Here is a 12,120-nt window from a genome sequence, read left to right as displayed (position 1 = left end):
CTGTTATTGTTATTATTTTTATTATTTTAACTTGGGCAACAGAACTCAATCAGGGAAATTCATCAGTTTCTAGATTCAGTACCAGCCTCTGCAGTTTCATTATTCCTGTTGACAATTACAGATCGCAGAAGTGCAGATGCCTGGCCTGGGAGTGCTTGTGTATTGCACCCAAATTACACATTCCTGTTCATAAAGAGTGAAGCAAAGTATGAATGTGAACGTCATTGCTCTGTCTCAGGCAACTACTCACATCTTGATTGAAAATGATCAAATAACAGCGTTCCCTTTGGCAAACAAATGACAATGTATTGCCACCCTCACTGAGGATGAGGTCAAACTGAAAAGCTATGGGCAGCAGCTGGTGTTGGCTGTAACATGCCAAGAACACATGCTTGCGCACTCCCACGTGCACACTCCAGTCCCGGACCATGTATCCTTTCAGGTGAGTTCCTTGAAGGATGCTGCTCCTGAATCCAGGATTATGCTTGCCACTTTCCCAGTTTTGATTTTGCCTTCTCCACAGGCACCTCACCTTCGCTTCTGCTGGTGAGCTGCAGGTCAGTGCCATGATGATAGATCAGTTGCTCTCACCTCCGCTGACACTTTGAAATGTAATTTAGGACGATCAGGCTACCTCGGTGCTAGGTAGACCAGAGGTTTGATAGCACCCTAGTCAAAGGCCACATTGATGCGAAGCATGTATGGAACAGCAGATGAAGCCTTTTCTGAGCCAACTGTTCCACCTGGACCCCACTACAAATTATTGTTTTCAATTACCACCTGTGTACTCCTTCCCATGCAACTTATTGATGTAAAATTACAACAACACTGGTATAAATAAGTTATGCTGCGGTTGTAAAATGGAAGAAATTTTGTTGTAGCAATTATGTTCAGCAAGATGACAAAATAAATTTCCAGTGCTGTGCTTGCAGTAACCTGGGGAATTTAAACCTCATAATTTCCATTCATTTCAGATAATTTGGAGTAATTTCTATATGTAATAACTTTGTAATGAAAAACACAGCAGTACTGAAGTGATTTCAACTCTTTTTTTTTTTTTTTCTTTCCTATGGTATACATGGCACAAAATAAATAAAATAATATTTCCTTTTTGTATGTGTTCTGTAATTCTTTCAGCAAAATCATAAACTAATACCAGGACTAAATCTCTGTCCATGAAATGAAAAATAAATTGAGTTAAAGAAAGTGAAAAAGTATGAAAGGCCTTGGATGTTTTATTGTGACTTTATTAAATTGTATCATCTCTATGCTCTATGGTATCCCCAGGGGTTACTGTTCTGGGGAAGGGCAGAGAGCTAGATAGGTACATGTCCCTAGATCAAAAGCAGAGATGGTTGGAGGAAATTCATACAGAAGTGTTTAATTCAACCCTTTAATTTTTAAAATGGAAACTAGAAGTAATAATAAAAAAATCAAAAATGTGAGAGGTGTGGGATAGTACAGGACAAAAGGCACAAGTCGCTTTGGGGTGCTGATTTTCATTAGTGTATTTGATGGTAAGTTACTTAGATACTGTAAACACTTGTAATCATAGAATATGTTCCAATACAAGGGAATATCATTTAATTAAAGATAAGAAAGAGTAGCATACACCACTGAAAAGCTGTATCTGTGTCCTACTTACCATCAAAACACAAGGCTATTACTACACAATAAACAAGAAATCATGTGCTCTGCTTTGTGGAAAACAGCGATTTCCTTGGGAAAAATAATAATACAATACCAATATTATTATTTTTTCATTTATGTCTCACTTGCATCTCCCAGTGATTCATAAAGGTTGAAACGGTTCTCCTAGTAATGAGCAAAAGGAGGCATAAAAGGTGTTCCTATAACCTTGAAAGGTTACCCAGCCATGCTGTGGGACAGATGCAAAAATGCAAGATTATAAAGACTAAAAGCCAGTTCTCTTAACTGCTAAAAATCCATCTCCCAATACCACCTCTACTTCTCTTCTTCAACAACAGCAATATTAAACGTCATGTTATTACTCAGTATGCAGCTACTGAGCTGTACAAGGAGAGGGTCAATTGGAGTAAGTTAGTCAGTGTCATACATGGATTGTACTCAAGGTTTGTGCTTGTCTCTGCACACCTTTGAATTTGCAGATGCCCAGTGACTGCAGGGTCACTCGCTTGCTAGCTTCCCCATGGCCTGGCTGTAACTGAGCTGCCTGAAGATAACGTGAAACACAAGAAATTGAAGATTTATGATGGCCCACTGGAAATGTTGGCCAGAGATCATGTAACAGCAGCATAGGGATAACCAAAACAACTTTCTGCTGAGAGGAGGAAAGAAAAAGGTAGCTTAGAAAAGACTGATTTTGAAGGGGACACGTGCAGATTCTTAATTTGGGGCTTACCTGCTATCAAAATCAGTGGTCATTCATTGCCTAAATAACTCCTGAGGCTTTGTTGCCAATCTGATCAAGTAGGGATTTGCCATACAACAGTTTATGTCCCTGGTCACCAGGATATGTGGGTCCAGAGGCTGTATTCCAGCAGATATTTTGGACAATTCAGGTCTAGAAACACAAGAGGAAATGTAAGAGAGGTAAAAGTGAGCCACAGTACAACAGCACACAGCAGTTGGCACCAAGATTGTAAAAATACAGATTCCCATCCCTAACCTTCACACTAAAGAAATGGAAATGGAAACAAAGTTCTAAAAGCTAGAAGCAGGTAGAGGTCAACAGCAACATGTAATGGCAGGGAGCTGAAAAACTCTGATCCCTTCATCAAAAGCAGCCTCAAAAGCAAGGACCAAAATAGAACCCACTTGTGGTGGCAAAGTTGAGGGGCTACATTTGAATAGTGGCTCCTGTGTCTCTGTATCTTTGTGTAACGATGTTTCAGCCTCTGAGAGGAGGGAGCTGTCTGCTGATGCTCGGAGCCTCCATACCAAAGCCCAGGAATGTTTTTAGAAATTGATTTTTTAAACCTATATATATATATATATACATGCGTGTGTGTATATATATATGCTCATTCTACCTTTTGTGAATTTTCTGATCCCCCTTCAGAATTACAGGTATTTGCATTGCCTTCCGCTAAATTACTCAAAAATTCAGTAGATGCTTTCCCAAATATAATTTTTTAAGAAAGCAAGTTAATGCCTATGAGCGAAGCAAACAATCATCTACCAAAGTTCATACCTAAATTCTTCTGAGTCAGGTTAAGACAAATCCTTCCAAATAGCAATGCCCTTGCATACCAACCGCCACCATTCAAAGCCTGACCCTTCCTGAGCCTTTCCTGCGAAAGAAGGTGTCTTGTATTGAATCTTACCTGGGACAGGGTACAAGTGGATTTTGTTTGTTTTACTGAATATATGTAGGTGAGGTGAACCTATAGATATAAAAAACAAACCAACCAACCAAACAAAAAAAAAAAAACAAACCCCACTATATTTTCTGTATTCAAATCTTAATTGAGATACTGAGCTCAAACTAGCTATCCAGAAGCAAAAGTATACTGGGAGGTGGAAGGAAAGAGAGATAGAGACACAAGCAGGTGTCATTTAAAGCACATTACTAAGTCCTCTTGCTTTTTAGATTATTCATGTGTTTGCAGAATCAGGGCCTTATACTAAAGTACACCCAAGGCCACGTTTGCCTATATGCACAGCGATGAGCACACTACCAGCATTTGCCATGCAAAGGAGCACATCGAATAAGAATAAAACCATGCCAACAAAATCCCCCTCACCCCATGCGCAAATTAAATTCATGATGAGCAGGCCTGAGGGAGGGAAGCAGCAGTGGAGGCCTGGCATGCCATGTTAAACTGAATCTCCCTTCTGCCTACTCCTCCACCTCTTTCTTTTCCTCCTCCTCGCCATGTGGCATCCTACTCTCCTGCTGCTTGCCTGCTACGCCTCTGCATCCCCTCCATGAAGCACCGTACGATAGCAGTAGCAGCAGCAGGAGCACGCTGCCAGTCCCTGCCTAATCATCCCCCACCGTGCTGTCCAGGAAGATGTGCTCACCCTCTCAGCCTCCTGTCCCACCGACCATCACGCAACTAATTGGGGGAAATCAGGCATTAGCACCACAGCCAGGAGCCTCGGGCACCTTCTGGACTCACTACAGTTGAGGACACAAGTGTTAGGCAGCTGATGGATCTTCTCCCCCTCCAAAGACCCCACCAAGGCTGTTGTTGCTGCCATGCCTGTGATTTATTTGGCAATCTGTAAAAGAATCTCAAAACAGCCTCCATGGGGCACTTAGACCTACAGTCTCCTGTCCTCTGCAGCAGCTCGCTGGCATATTGAACTGTTCTGTGCCCTTTTTCAGGATGAAGCCTCACTCTTCAGGGTGGATTTCATTGCCATAAATCCTGTGCTGGTAACTTGTGGTGATAGCTGCTGCTTTATCACTCTCTATCACAGCCACGTTGCTCAGGCTGTTCCTGGTGGTGGTGGGTGAACTTTGCTGAACTCCACACTTACCTGCAGGGAACGTCACAGGAGGAGCCTTGGGACCAGCAGGAGAGGAAGTGGGGTGCTCCGGACCGCAGCTACCGACCAGCAACACTGGTGATAATACTTTTACCACTGACAAAGCAAGCCTACCTCTGAACCTAAGTACAGCATTATCTGTCTGCTGCAGGCTGGACATTGTTCTGAGATGACCAACCCATGATATTAATTTACAGTTTCAGTGTGATACAGTCTGCTGATATTAGAAAGGATATAAAATATGAACACAGTAAAACCATCATCCCTAAAAGCCTCAGTGTACATCAACTCAGTACAGACAAAACCAGCAAATACTCTTACCCTGTGTACACAACTTGTGTCATGTTTGCAGAAAGGCATTCAAACATGCTGAGGAGGGCTGGGCTTGACAGTGGGCTCTGAGCAGGCAGATTCTGCCTGTGGGCATCAATGGTGGGCAAGCACTGCCCTTCCCAACACAGGGCTGGACAGTCCTGCTGGTGATGCTGGGGTAGTCAACTCAGCCATTGACCCAAACTGCCAAGATATGAGACCTTACAAACTCATCGTAGCAGTGGGATGAGGATCTCTTCACCGTGTGAAGCAAATCTGCCCAGGAAGCTGCAGCCATAGCCTTGCTACTGTTTCATTGCTGCCATCTTCAGATTTTATTAAGATTTCGGCACTTTTTTTTTTTTTTTTGTGAAAAAGTTCACAGTTAAAAAAAGAGCTTTTCCTAACTGCAGAGGGAAAAAAATCCCTGAAATGAGCCAAAAGCCCAAACTGTGCCAACCAAAAGGCTCAGCATTTCAGAGAAAAAGGACACTTTACTAAACACAACAAAAGGAACTAAAACAGCAAATGCTTCTTCGATCACACACACAGCGCTTAGGCTTACCTCATGAATCCCAAGTGCCTATGGTTACCATCTTGCTCTTCTGTACCAGCTTGGGTACACACTGTTCCCCCACTGGCCAAGGCAGAAACCTGCAGAGCCTGGGGGCTTTGGCTGACCAGCAACCATCTCTGGGGGCACAGCAATTAAAAGCACAGTAATGAAGCTGCAGTTAAAGCCTGATGGGTTGTGTGAGAGCTCAGCAATTGTGCTCTGCTCACCTATCAGAATTCAGCAGGTGAGCTTTGGTGCAGAAAGCAGATGGAAGGATTAAGGCTGCCTGGTGTGGCCAGGCATTGACCTGGCTTTGGCTTCTCAATCCGCTTACATTCCATGGTGCGGTGCAGAAGTGCCCACTGCTCCCTGACACAGCATACGTGTGCTTGTAAGCTGCTGGGTGCTGCCTGGATTTAACTGTATGTCACTGCAGGCATATTCCTGTATGCTTGAGGTCTTAATTTTACTGATGAATATGGTGAAACATTTGGATTTAACAAGGACTCTCCTTTTTCGGCCATTTGGGACATTTGGTATTCAAATTGCATGTCTCTGGGCCATGTGCAATTCGAACCTTTCCACTTTCAGAGATCTGCCCATTGCTCGTGAGTACTTGGATTAGTTGGCTTGAAAGCTGGAGGCTACTTGCATAATGCAGGCAGCAGAACCTCACCCAGGCTTTCGAGCAACCAAACCCACAGCTCACATTGCAAGTCTGCAACAACCCTAAGTTAATTGTTTCAGTAATACATTGCCTCCCTTATTGACAACCTGAATTTGTTCAGTTTCAGCCTCCAGCTGATCTGACTGATTGATTTGATTCTGATTCAGTTCTCTGTCCTAACTGTGCTAGGACAGACAACTGAATCCTTTGCCTAATACCGGTCATCCTAATTCCTGGTCATGAAATTTCTGAACTTTCTCCCTGGTAAGTCAGGTGTGCTATCTCAATAAGATGTGCAGAACCAGAATCCTTACCACCTCCTTACCTGTTCTCTGAACTTTTTCCAGCACTCACAAAATTAAACAAGACTTCCTTTACAGCACCAAAAAGGAAACAAAACTGGTGTTCTCACCTTGTTTGCAGAGCCAAAGAAATCAGTCATCTGGAACCAAAATAGATTTATTGTGCATAACAGACCTAAAGAGCTTTTTGCATTTTTTTAAATGAACTGGTGAAGAAAGGATGCACAAAACCCATTTTAGAACCAGAGCTGTGCTATAACCAGTCGGCATCAAAGGCAAATTTACTGAGGAGAATAAAAAAGACTCAACCCTCATCCTCCCTAATTAGTTCTAATCAGTGAGAAATATTCCTGCCACAGGGTAAAAGAATTGCCACATCACTGCAGAGCCCTCATATCCTTATCACTGCTGTCTCATATCCTGGTAATTTCACTGTATTTACCCTTGTTCTCCCTCTCCTTTGGTTATTATCTCCACTTTCTTCAAACCAGAGGATGCCCAGTATTTTTTTTGTTTCTGCTGAAACAGACAGCAACCAGGAGCTTCTGCCCTTTGAAGACTCCACCGAGGTATTAATTAAGTTTTCAAGGGACACATACACCTTCAAAATCCTACTGGCCAGAGCATGAGTTTGGGACTTCTGAGAGGCAGGTGCACTTAGTAACAACCAGTATCAGCATCGTCATCCAGTCTAACATACTTCTCTTCTTCCCCACCCCACTCCCCATCTCCCAGCCCACTTTGATTCTAGTTTAAATGTTACTTGGAGCAGAATGGAGTGATTGTCCTCAGTACCCAATAAACTGATTTGTAAGTAAGTGCTGTGTAAGCACTTTCTGCAAGGGATTGTCTTCTTCGATCTTGCTTGTACCTTGCCAGCACAAAAAATCCGTAATTCCCCATGAAGGATATTGTGAAGAGTAACTTTTCCAAGAGAATTAAAAGCTGTATTTGTATCTATAATTGTTGCACAGATGTCTTATCTCAAGTTGTGCTTCAAAAATTGTATTTACAAAAGAAATACATGTTTAAATGTATGTTTCATGCTTTACCTAGTATGTGTTGGAGTAATAGAACAGATGTTCTACAAGGCCATGTTTTAAAGCTAGGTCATCTGTGCTGCCGCATATTTATTGGAGAAAATGTCCAGCTTAAAATCTCTGCCTATTCCTTTCCTGTTGTTCTCAAAAATTCTTACTCTGTCTTTAACACAGGTCAGCCAAGCTGTTTTGATAGTGAGAGACAAACTTCAGGTTTTGTTACTTATTTTCATTAAAAGAAGGGCAGAGCGGATTCCTTTGAAATTTCAGCTGTCAGGAAGTGATGATTGTTGTGTAAGTTATCTTTCTTTTATTGATAATTCCAGCATGTCAGTTACTTTGAAATATATAGATACCTGCATAGGATGTGTCAGATATTTATGCATCTTGATGCCAAACAAAGAGGCAGTTGGTCCCACTGTGATTGCACTTGAGCTCATGTAGATGGGATTTCTTCATCTGCAGAATGGCACCACTGGTTTTAGAATTCGACCCCATAGTCTGCAAGGAGATGTGTGAAAGCATGTGGCCACGTGCCAGTCTCTTGGCATGGTAGGCAAACCACAAATTTAGCCATCTCTTAAAAATACAGGCTGAAGACATAATTTTTGATGATTATATAAATTAGCAGCACAAGATCTATTGTAAAGAATATAATGCACTTGCTGAAACAGGAATATATAAGCTCTGGACTTGATCCATCTCTGGTAGCTTGTGTAGGTATTCAGACGTGTCCAAAACTGGGTGCCCAAAGCAGGGCAGAATATTTTATTGCCCTTTTACCCTTTGTACACCACGCACAGGGGCATGCAGTCAGGAGGTCTCTGATCACAATGCTGGCAGTGTCTGGGCCAAATTCTCTGGCCATGTTATCTTTTCTGATGTGGCACAAGAAAGAGAGCTATGCCCTTTAGTCCTGTTCAAATCCTGGTCATGGCCAACAGAGATTGTCTCCTCGTACAAGTGGAAGGTGCCGAGGGTTTGTATCGTGACCAGAGGAAGGCTGTGCACTGCCCCAGTGCTCTGCCCAGGTGCTGATCTTGAATGTCAACTGCTGTAAACTCTGAGCAATAACATCCTGTATTTCATGGATTTATTATCAACAGCCTGCATTGCCCATTGACCTCAAGGTGGTTTTATTGTTCATCACCATGATGTGGTCACATTTCTCCAGGTTAGAATTGCTGCTTATCGCTTCTGTCAACGGCATCACAGCTTCATGACTCAGTTGGCTCTGACCTGGCTGTTGATGTAAGGGCAGATGTGGGTCCTGAAGGCAGGTGACCATGCTCTGCCAGGTGTGTGGACCCCCAAAGTCCCTCCTTCTGCTGAAGCTGCGCTGCAGGTATCTGAAAGACATTCTGCTTTCTAATTCTTTAAGAAGCTGCAGGATTGATGGAAATGTTTTGTTTCTCCACCTCTTTGCAGCTTTGCACTTGCCAGGCATTTTTCTTTCAGCCTTTCTTGTTGTTTCACTACAGAGCTCCCACACTGGCCTCTTCTGCGTGTGTTATTGGTAGGTTGTTCCCTCGCACCCACTGCCTTCCTTTCCTGTATTGGCTTGACCTTTTCCTGGGATAGCTAGCTGTTCCCTTGCTATCTTGAGGTGTTTCTCCAGGGCTAGATCTCTTTTTATACCTTTCTGTAAGAGGGAATCATGTCCTACAGATGATCTTGGCTCCATTTAGGGAGTGTTTAACATCTCCAGAGCTATAGATTTTGCAGCTCTGGAAGGCGGGTGTCTAACTCCGCTCCTTCTTCTTGAGGTGGGATAAAAGATACAATATTTCTCCAGAGTCTCATTCTGTCTGCAGGGTCATGATCCTAATCAAACACCTTTATCAGCTATTCCAGTGTTTCAGGCATTATTCCTGGCAACAGCATCTCACTTGCTTCTTGTCGTTTAATTCCCAGTGAGACAGTAAAAATCTTTACCTTCATTTTCTCACCTTTATCTTTCATGGTCAGCTCTGCATACAGACTTGTTTCTGGCTTCCCAGCTAATATACTGGGGGGGGGGGGGGGGGGGTTCCCTTCACATTACTTGTTTGCTCTTCTTCTAGCTGCTGCTCTGCAAACTTGCTCTTCCTTGCTTGCTATGGGTTCACTACCTGGATTCATGTATCACATGCTATGTGATCCCATGACAGAACTGTAATACTTCTAGGTGTGGCTCTCTATCAAGACAATTTCTTTGTTTGTGCTGATATGCCACAGACACTGTCTTCCTGGTGCCAATAAATGCTTCTGTCCTGCAATTCTTGTCTCCCTGTTGTGTTCCCAGGAGGAGGCTGGAGGTGTCCATAAAGGCATCATCCATCACAGTACCTGCCAGAGTGGTGGGGTGAGACATGCAGGAACAGCAGCTCCTTTGTACTTTCATAAGGGGTCAGAATCTTTACCAGTTATCAGGATAAAACTGGCCAGACACGATGGGACTGCCCAGATGCAATGGGCAGAACTTATACAGTCACACACATACATTTTCAGGGCTTGAACTTTATCCTACCCAGAAAGAAAAAGACATTCATCTTAGCCTAAAATGCATCCAAAGATTTACTCCGAAAAAAAAACCAAAACCAAACCTATTTCCCTCTTTATCAAAAGAGCAGAGTATCTCCAGAATGGAGATAGCATGAGGCAAGAGTGCTGAGGAAAGAAGGAAGCTTAGGGAAATAACCAAGGAAAAAATATTGATTTTGCTCTGTTTTGCTAGGAGAAAGAGGATAAGAATTCTTTTGTACTTAGAAAAGGAGAACAGTCTGCTGTTTTCTGCAAATGTTCAGGGTCCAGCTCTCTTTTGCTGGTACTTTACTGAGTGCACCTATCCCAGTATAAGACCAACAACAGAATAGAGAAGCAGGCCATGTATTTATTTTGTTTTTTAATAATAGATAAAAAAATAGATGAATGAAAATTCCTGGTCTCCTGGTGTTAATGGAAGGCTTCTTTGTATTTAATACTGTGGAGAAAATTTGTCCAAGAGCAATTCAACCAAATGTAAATATTGCCCCCTACTAGTACTGCCAAGATCAATGAGAAGCTGGATTATCAGCCTCATAAATGCTACCGTTTATGTTAGATCAATGCTGGGGCTAGTTACATGTATGAAAAAACACGTGTATTAAAAGTACTGATTTTTCAGTACTTTTATGATATTTTTTTTTTCCTGTAATTTCCTCATAGTGAATGCAATGCTGATGAAAGCTCTCAGGTTGGGATGTCTGGAAACTAAAGTCATCTGATTATCATCAAAGCAGCCTCAAGTGTAGAACCAGCTAGTCCCTGGGCTCTTTCCAGGAGACACCCCTCAGGTAACTCCAATCTGATGCCCTCTGGTCGATTGGTCAGTCTGACAAAGACACTTATACAAGTGCAGGACTGCTGGACATGTCCATACCCAAAGGCTTCCTCACTCAGGTTAAAGGCCACAGAGCTCATTCCTCACTGTTTGTGTAAATTTAAGTTCTTATTGCTATGTTGAGTTGTTTGGTGAACATGATAAAGCAGTGGAAATTCATCACACATTTTTATTAATTTTCCACAAACATTTATAGAGGAAATGTTTTTGTTTCCTTCTTCTAAGAGCATTCCCAGAAAGTGAAAGTCTTGCCGTATTTACCAAGAAATTTACACCCTGATCCAGCAAAGCAATTAAGCATGTGCTTGAAATTATATCCCACTGCTGAAGCACTCTGCCAAAACCAGGACATCTTTATTCAGTCCTGAAGTTTCATTATCGAAGTAATGGAAGACAAAGCAGAGACACAGGGTAGACTTACACCACAAGTGCACAAGTGTTATCCCATACAACCAACCCCAGAAACAGCTAGTTGGAACCTGGAAAGCACATTTGTACTTCCAGATCCAGACTCTCATGTCCACTTAGCACTGCCCCCTCCGGCCCCCAGCTGGACCCAGTGCCTAAGCACCCCTGGATGGCACCCTATGCACATACACACAAGCTCCCTGCAGCACAAGAACTTTCCCTGGGGGGCTCCTACACACAGATCAGAAGGAGATAAGCACCAATTCTTTGGGAAAACTCCCATGAGATGGGATCCCTACAGCTTTAGCATGGCCACAGCAGCATTTTTGAGCAGCTTGGGATGGAGGTGGTGGTGCCAAAGCTTTACAGGAAAGCTGCACTGTGTGGAGCAAAAGTGGTTCAGGACACCCTGAGGAGCCTTAAAGCAATATGACATTTCATCAAATTTAATCCAATTCCACATATTTTGCCAGCACTTTCCAAACTTCGTTGTCCTACGAATTTGGCAACTCTTCCTTGTCTACCCTTACAAAACAGGATCAGCTTTCAGAGAGAAATGTGCCCAAGCAAAATCTTCATCTTCCTTGCCAGCAATTATGGGAACATTTTCCATCTCTTTTGCCTTTCTGTAAGAGCCTTCTCCCTCCCATTCAGTATAGACTTTATGGGACATTCCGTCCTTCACCATGATCTCCTCCAGAAGGATTCACTAGCTAAGGAATTTCCCAAGCTTTCTCTTTTGTAAGCTGAATCTTCTTCAAGAAAATGAACATTGTTTGGAAAAGGAATTTTCGCTTACTGCTGAGGGAAAGTAGCTATCTTCCATAACAGGGATGAAGAGGTGGTATCTCTGATGAGGTTAAAAGAACCAAATAACCCTCATGCAGTCCAGTAATAAGTGAAAGAGCAGTGGGCTATATACATGTGCTCTCACAAGTACATTCATACCTTGCCGTCTGCTGAGCAGAACCTGAACTGGCAAGTTGTGTTGCCTG

The sequence above is a fragment of the Neopsephotus bourkii genome, unplaced genomic scaffold, assembly GCF_033783945.1.
Source record: "Neopsephotus bourkii isolate Nb327-2 ecotype Australia unplaced genomic scaffold, CSIRO-AGI_Nbou_v1 NB_1707, whole genome shotgun sequence".
Taxonomy (NCBI): domain Eukaryota; kingdom Metazoa; phylum Chordata; class Aves; order Psittaciformes; family Psittacidae; genus Neopsephotus; species Neopsephotus bourkii.
The sequence above is the reverse complement of the archived record's forward strand: the minus strand, read 5'-3'. Positions refer to the sequence as shown.